Genomic DNA, 8,510 nt, shown 5'->3' with positions numbered 1-8,510 from the left:
CTTTTTGTGCATTTTGATTGATGTTTCAGTGCTGTACATGCATTTTCTTTTCACCCACCGGTCTCTCAGTCGATAGCTGTTGTCAGCTGATCCTGTCAAAGCTATTGGTGTCCGTTGTAGGTACTGAGTGCCGCACGTTGGCCACCTGTGTGGTGAGACATTGTTGAAGGTAAATATTAAAAGGCTTTAATGCAGTCATGGCTTCACTTCACAAATTATTGGTTTGCTCTACATTACTGATGCCACCGATAACCTCAGGAAGAAATCCCTGCTGCACTAATTTCCTTTTAACCTGAGTGAAAATAAATCAATTCTACTGGCCTTAGTCGTGTCCCCTTTTCATGATAAGAGTATGATTTTCATATCATATACACTACAGAGCCTTGTTTGTAACACAATTGCAAGTCAGAACTAGCAGAGTCGTGTTGCCATTAGTAGCTCCACGTGGACATTCCATATTCTTTAAGTCAAACTAATTACTATCCTATAGTCATTGATAGCACTTGTTAAGTGTAATCATTTCGTGTCACTTACTGGATCTTTAGCGACGGAAAAACAGAAGGTCTCCTTCTCCGTTGTGGTGGACCGTCCGTGGCTCTGCCCAGTGGGATGGGTTTCTGTACAGAAAAGCAATATTTGCAAGTTAATTTAATATTTTCAACAAAGGTGCATCAGCCCAGTTCAAACTTCTGTCAAAGGACGATTTCTTATTTACCACGACAACTCTATGTTCATTATTTAGGACGAAAAACTAACTACAAACCATTTTAACTTCTGACAAATGCTAACGTTAGCTTCCGAGACACATATGCTAGCGTAAATTGCACTACCGGTCTCGACCGAACGAATACCATTTCAAACAAAAACAACGGACAATTGTTTTCAAAACCCACCATTTCAATCAATCACATATAGCCATCGCGCCCAGTTTTTTACTTGAACGCCCACTGAAGGCTCAAACGGCTAGCACTCGTGTTTCATGCGCCGGATCGCAACCGGAAATAAGGACGTACAACGTATTCCTATTTCCGTTATACGAACGTTCCAGTATCAGCGCGCCCCTACCGTTGACCGCTGACATTCACATTCTCTTTCTGAGTTTAGTCTCTTAGTTTACTTTTTCTTTGATAGAAAGAGCGTGCTTTGACGACTGTAACAGAAAAGCTAATTGGTGAAAATCTACAAAAATGAATGAATAAATAGACAATTTAAATTCAAAATAATTTCAAATCGTTTTTAGTTAATAATTATTTCAGCTATATATACTGTATGTATATATTTACGTGCAGGGCTGGAGTAGGCCCATTTTTCAGCCCAGGAGTTTTATGCCCAAACCCGGCCAACTTTGCTATGGAGGAGGAATTTAAATAAATGAAACAGCAGCTAGCTCTTACAATGCCTTTTTATTTTTTAAGTTAACAGAAAACACTTCACTTTCACAATGATTAATTTTAAATTTAAAAGAAAATGTATTTATTTTTGTACAGGAGCAGTCATTTGAAATCAATATTGCATTTTCCTTCCCAACAGAAAGGTGTTCTATTGTTAGGTTTACACTAAACACTTAAGTAGCTACATGCAATTAGTAGGCTACTTTCAGCAGCACTGGTTTTTGCAAGTTTATTAATTACTGCCTGCCTCCCTTCCTGACATTTCTCTGCATTTTATTGTACGATCAGCAGAAACAATTCTCTCGCACACACATTAAAGACATTACACAGACTGTACCGAGTCATGCTGTATAACAAATATTTCTGTACAGTTCATATTGGCGATATGCTGAGAAACAGAAACGGGCACTCGTCATGCAACCCAGTTTGTATTGAATCGCACAGCTCTCCAGTGCCTGTCTTTAACATACACCACAGTTTCTGCACAGCTTATAGAGACTTATGGATTTATGACTGTCCTTGTCTTGATTGTAGTCAAACCAACCCAGTACGAAACACTGGCACCAAAAAGGATTTAGCAAAGTTAAGAAGTAAGAAAGACTAAAGGAAAGGAATGAAAAATTATGGCCTCCCCACTAATATTAGCAGGGCACGTTTTGCGGAACAAAAACACATGCATCATCTATAATAGCTCTCATTCATCATCATGCTGATGGAGAAGGACCAGGCCCAGTGCACACGATGCTTCCTGCCAAAGACTTATTGCTGGGTGTCGGTGTGAGGGGCCACTTCATACATTAGACTCATCTCTGACCTCATCAAGTGCACGGAAAACAAATTGGCTAAAAAAAGTCCAGTGTTTGTCATCAGTGGACATGTGGCCCATATTCGCAACCAGGCCCTAATTTGAGGCATCGATGTTGCAGCCCGGCCAACGATGCAAAGACATGTGAGTGTGCTGCTGTGCTCTCACTGTGTCTCTGGACAAACGAATCAATAAGCAGCCCGCTCTGCTCCATTATTGGGCAGAAAAGTTAACCACGAGCAGCAATGGCGGGAGGACGGCAAACTGGCTGAGAGTCGTGAGGAGTGGGAGGAGGGATGGGTGGCTAGGAGGATTGGGGGGAAACAAAACAATATGAATTTCCAATTCATGTGAGAGCAAACACTCACCTCGGCTTCTTATTGATTGAGGACAAGTTGGGTGAAAACTATTAGTGTTGTAATGCTGAATTCAGCAGGTCTCTCTCCCTGTCTCTCTCCCTCACCCTCCCTCCCTCACTCTTTCTCTCTCTCTGTCTTTCCTTCTGCAGCAACACAACTTTTTTCCTGCCAAATATATCAGATATGGCCTTAAAGTCTGTCCTCCTGAGAGTCCACACGTTGGATGTGAACCACGATGAGTGATGTGATATTTTTCCTCTTCTGTCTCCAGTGTTTAGCTGTAACTTTGAAAAGAGCAAATCTTTCAGGTCCTCCGTTGTGTGTGTGTGTGTGTGTCTGTTTGGGGGGAGGGGGCAAGGGTTGGGGGGCAGGAGTGAGGGTGGGTTAATGTATTTTATTTTTATATGGCTCTACAGCACTTTGGTTCCAACAAACCAGTATGCTTCATAAAAATAAATCAACTTTTATCTTGTCATTTTTTCCATATTAATAATTCCACGCATCCTCCTGCTGTTCTTTTCAAGCATTAATTAAATCCCAATTAATCTTGATTTCAATTAGATTGAAACCTTTAGTCTTCCGACAACTTAAACTTCAAATAAAACTCAAAACAACAATCACAAGAATGTGAATTTAGTTGAAAACTCTTCCAGGAGGATGGTGAAAGTTTAGGGGAGAAAATGATGTAAAATGGCCCCAAAAGTCCAGTCTCCTGACCTGAGTCTCCAACCAAATTCAGTTCACCTACAAAGACGGGATGGCTTTTTAAACCTAAAAAAAAAAGTCAGAATCTGAAAATTTTGATCAGTTCTACATTTTCATGTCTGTGCTCAGTACTGAGGAACCAAACACTACATTCCATTCCAATTAGCTTCATGATTTGAATACAGCTGATGTTAGTGTGTTCCACGCTGCCATTGGTGTTGTCTCCCCTCTGCAGCAGAGGTCATTGTTAATCAGCCAACCCCAGCAGGGGAATATAATCTCTGCCTCCTACGCAGCTGCTGTTCTGGAGCTGATCAGCAAACACATATATTTTCCCAGGCTCTGTGTCCCTTATTACTGCCTCCTTTACTTTTCCTCACTGTTTTTTTTTTCAAACCTTTCTACCTATTCTCCTACTTCTTTCAAATCATTGGGAGCGTTACTATTTTTAAGAGTCTAACGAGGATGCTCGGGCATGCAGGACTGCGGGGAGTAGCAAATGAGACAAACCTGCACTGAAACTGAAGATGCAGACTACACACTACTTCTGTTCCACCTGCCCCCAGGAGCAGAGAGCCCCGGGGGCTGAAAGTGAGCACCTTACAAGATAGAAGAAAGAGTTGCCTCACTGGCAGCTGCTGATGCTGCTGATGCTGCTGTCCAAGCAATCGTACAAATTCTAACCTAATACGGAAGAAAAATGTTTTGTTTTGTACAGTTTGGGTAAGAAAAAAAATTGTGCATTTAAAAAAATGTAGAAAATTTCAGCAGTGACTAGTGCAGTGGTGGCCAGTAAAAATCCAGTTCCAGCCCGTGGTCATGGCTCCATCACATCCTGTCTCTCCTTGATGACTGCTGTCTACTCATGGTCCTATCTACTGTAGGTAGATAAGGTAAAGAAGAGATAAATATACCATTTTTCCATTAAAAAGACTTTTTCAACCAAGACTTTTCCTTCCTCACAGTAAGAAGTTGCTCTGAAATGGCCAGTATATTTCCAAGGCTGGTTGTAACCCTCATTTCCCCCTTCGTGGGGACAACACTGGACTTGTGTCCAAGCCTTTTTGTAAACCTGCAAAGACGGGGTTCAGCCAGAGGATGGAAAAAAAGTCAGGTGAAAGAAGATTATGGTTTAGTGTCATTATTGTCATTTTCAAACAATACTGCCTTATATGACTTCAGAGTGGTCACACAGGTCACGTGCTCATCAGTAATCAGCTGTCAGTCAGCTGATAAGAAGTCAAAAATCACCGTTTCTTCACATTTGCAGACATTTGAGTTGACGTTTCTCACCCTGAAGCTGCTAAAACTACTAAAACATGTATTTAATTGAAAAATGAATTTATGATAGTTGCACTCACAAAAGAATCCCAGGGGAGTTCGAAAATTTCACTATCAGGAGAATTTCAAGGGCACTTTTAGAGTCAGATTCCTTTGACTGCCTGAAACATCTGACGCAGGTGACAGCAGTGGATTTTAACCTGCATTCAATGACATTTCCATTAGCTTTTAGTAGACTGCTAACACACCATATTGGTTTTTTTTTATTTGACCTCAAATCTTCATTACTTTCTCCCTTTCTCGCAAAACCAGAGAAACCCTGCTCAGCATCGATGTATAATATCTAATTATTCATCTCATTCTCCAGGAGACATAAAATCATCAGCAGGACTTTCACCACTTCCCATCTTCTTTAATCTGTACAGATGTGGAAGTGTTGAAATGAGACGATGCAGTTTTCATTTCCACACAAGGATTCATAATTTAATTCCTGGACAATTTCAAGCACAGAGAATATTTTTTATAGTTTTTGTAATTTTTTTCCTGGTGTAAAATTGCTTTCATAGCAACGACAGAATATGAAAATACTATGGAAATCATCACTGTGCTGAACTCGCAAGCGTCTCTTCCGTGCACGGCGAGCACTTTGGTATCTGACGAGTCATGTGAAATCCAATATCTTGCTATTTACACAGAGGTCACACAGAGTCCATTTGATATAATCTACTGTGTCTTCTGTGTCATATAAATAACTAATGCTCAGAGGAGACGGGGCCCGAAAAAAAACCCTCCCTTCTGTCGGTCAGACATGGAGACCCTTTCAAAGCCATTTAGCCACGCTTTCAATAATTCTCAGTCAGCAAATAAGACGAACGAGGCTGGATCTGTCCAGGATGAATTATTCAGGGACTTAATGAAAGTGCACAGGGCTAAATTTGTTGTAAATGGTGGCTGTGTGAAAGAGTGGGTGATTTGGAGGCAGCAGAATAGCTGTAAGGTCACAGAATATCATTATGAATAGATGTAAAGCTGCAGCGAAACGACTGCTCCCCAAAGGTTAATGCCACAGACAGTTGACATGACACCACATCCATTTAGTCTGAGCCGGGAGAGCTTGTACTTTAAGGTGTCCTCTTCCTGTGCTACATCATCACCGTGACAACCACAAACGATGACTAATTACAGCCCAGACAGACATTAGAGCCCAGAGAGAAAAGATGGAAAATTCAAAATGGCTTTTTTTTATATATAGATCACTGGTCCCCAATTTTGTTTCATCTGCGGACCGGCAGTGCTGCGACAATAAAAAAAAATCCTTTATACTTTATTATGTTAATATTGAAGTCTGAAAGATGTATTTTTTAGAGAAGTTGTTAGAAGAAAATGAAATCTAAATTAAGCAAATGAATAATTCTTTCTCTGTGGCCTGGTACCGATGGACCCACAGACAAGGGGTTGGGGACCACTGTCGTTTTTTCCGACATCAAATATAGAAATATATAAAAATATAAATATATATACACATAGAGAGAGAACAGCCTGGATATAAGCCACACCCATCGTTAAGTTTACTGGATGTTTTATAATACATCATCAAATACAGGCCACACCCCTGCAGTGTTCTTTGTATATACATATATGATGACATCATCATAGAATCACCAAATCCCTCTGACACCTGGTCACATTTCTTTAACATTTACAATTTTGATAACACAGGTGAAATATTAGACCAGTGACGGTGGAGCGGCTTTTATTTTGGTCCATCCTACCATTGTTCTCCTGTCGACTCCAGACAACAGTGTACAGACAACACACTTGACCTCCTGAGCTCTGAGGGAGGAGGACCAGACCATGTGGCTGCAACGATCTGGAAGAAGAAGAGGAGGAATACGAGGAAGATGCTTCAGTTTTCTGGTGAGTCAGGGCACATTTTAAAAGTATAGGAGTTACAATTATTCAGCCATTTTTTGGAAATTCTAAACTAAGACAGCATGAATGCTAAATGCTAATGGTTAAAACAGCTAAAAATAGTAACAAAATGTGAACTAAACTAAGATAAGGGTTCAGGAAGTGAAATGAAAAAAATAATGTATCAATTATATAAATATATATATATATATATATATATATATGTGTGTGTGTGTGTGTATGGACCAAAAGCCAATTATGTTAACGGTGGCTCCACTGGTGTTGTGAGATGAACCAGCAGGATCCTCTGAACCAGTACACATCAGTGTTGTACCGACAGCATCAGTATCAAAACCAACCAATTAGGAAAGTGTTCTCTGCTCTGCATCACCACACCACACATAACTGTCCAAGAAATTCTCATCTCTCTGAAGAAAGAATGTCTGCTGGCAAGAGCGCCCAACATCTGCTGTTTCCTGTTGCTAAGAAACCAGAGTTGTTATGGGTCTGTATCAGTGATGTGCTGACCTTCCACCAACTTCACTGGTCTTTGAAGAGGACCCTGGGATCCAGACTGGCTGCTGGGGCTTTCACACTTTTCACAGGCTGCTGAAAACTCCGATAAGGCAAATATGAAAATATGTATAATCCCAGAAAACACACACACACACACACACGTGCATGCTGGTTTGTGTGTTTTTTGAGTACTTCAAATAGACAAAATACATTCCCTACTTGGCTGAACCTAATCTACAACAAACTATGAATAATCCTAATTCTGAATCTTGAACCTCACATTCACTTCATCTTAGTGGGAATGATAAAATGTCCCCACAATCACAGCATTTTCAGAAAAAAAAAGAAATTGTCCCCACAGGGCTAGCTCCACCAGAACACATACACACATACTGATGTGTAAAATATGTTGTTTGTTTTTTTTTACGTGGATGCTGCTACTGCTTCACTAACCCTTCTTCATGCTTTGCCTTTTTAAAATTCCCTTATGGCTGATTCGATTTTTTTTCCCTATCTGTCAGAGCTTCTAAAGCTGTGGCTCCATATTCGACCGTCTGGTCAGTTTTTCCAGGTGGTCATTTATGTTTGGGACCTGATAAGTGGGGGTGCATTTCTCCAGGAGCCACAGTCTGATTTAAGGGGAACTTATGGTGGGTAATATTTCCGACCATGTCTGTACAGCCCACTGAGGTGGGAACACATAACACAGACTCCTTAACCAATCAGGACGCAGCAGGAAAAGTATGAGGACGAGGATGAAGCAGGACAGAACATCTTTAGCATAATAAATATTTTTGTTCTGCCCTGTTGTTTTAGAGTTGATACTTTGTTAGAATTTTACACCACAATTAAGAGTCATTTGAAATTCTAGTATTTTGTCAAAATGTTAACATTGGGCAGTAAAGAGTAGACGTCAGTGTTAACACAGGAATGGTGGCATGTTGAACGGTGCTGCGGTGGTCTAGAAAAGGGGAGAAAGGTACGGAACATTATTTGTAACAACTGCACTGTTGGTATTTTGTATCCCGTACTTTGTGAACTCCAAATCTGAAGTATAACATCAATGTATTAAACATCACCCTGTACACACATCACCTGGATGAAAGTATCTTTTAACTTTACAGTACTTTAGATAACAGTGACCAAAACACTATCATTGGACTATTTATTGAAATACAAACCACATCATAATTAACTGCAGATACAGATGCAGTACTTCCAAATACAACACTGTCCAGCATTAATTATGATTCAGTTCAATAATTTAATTTTTAACGCTTTACTTTCCTTTTCCACTTCTGTTATGTCAGACTCAGACATTAGTTCTCGGCAGACTAAAGGATTTTTTTTTTACCCACTGACTCATTTCAATGTTCTAATCCTGATATTGTAAGTGAAATATTACACCACTGACTGTGGAGGTGGGGTTTTATTTTGGTCAACATTGTTCTCTGCGTCGCCGCCAGACATCAATGCACAGACAACACACTTGACCTCCTGAGCTCTTAGTTTTATTTAAACAACATGAGGGCAGGAAGAGAA

At 40.2% G+C, this 8,510-nt stretch overlaps 1 long non-coding RNA gene across 1 annotated transcript; it reads right to left on the bottom strand.

Annotated features, from left to right (window-relative positions):
* Nucleotides 1-6: 6 nt before the first annotated feature.
* Nucleotides 7-1,000, bottom strand: LOC103384068 (uncharacterized). The gene is made up of 3 exons (XR_522068.2): nt 894-1,000; nt 535-617; nt 7-145 (listed from the first exon to the last, which is right to left on the bottom strand). It is a non-coding gene; the product is annotated as an uncharacterized LOC103384068 (long non-coding RNA).
* Between the last annotated feature and the right edge of the window lie 7,510 nt (nt 1,001-8,510).

This window comes from Cynoglossus semilaevis, chromosome 9 (genome assembly GCF_000523025.1).
Source record: "Cynoglossus semilaevis isolate Cse_v1.0 chromosome 9, Cse_v1.0, whole genome shotgun sequence".
Classification (NCBI taxonomy): Eukaryota; Metazoa; Chordata; class Actinopteri; order Pleuronectiformes; family Cynoglossidae; genus Cynoglossus; species Cynoglossus semilaevis.
Note: the sequence above shows the minus strand (reverse complement) of the source record. Positions and strands in the feature narration are given on the sequence as shown.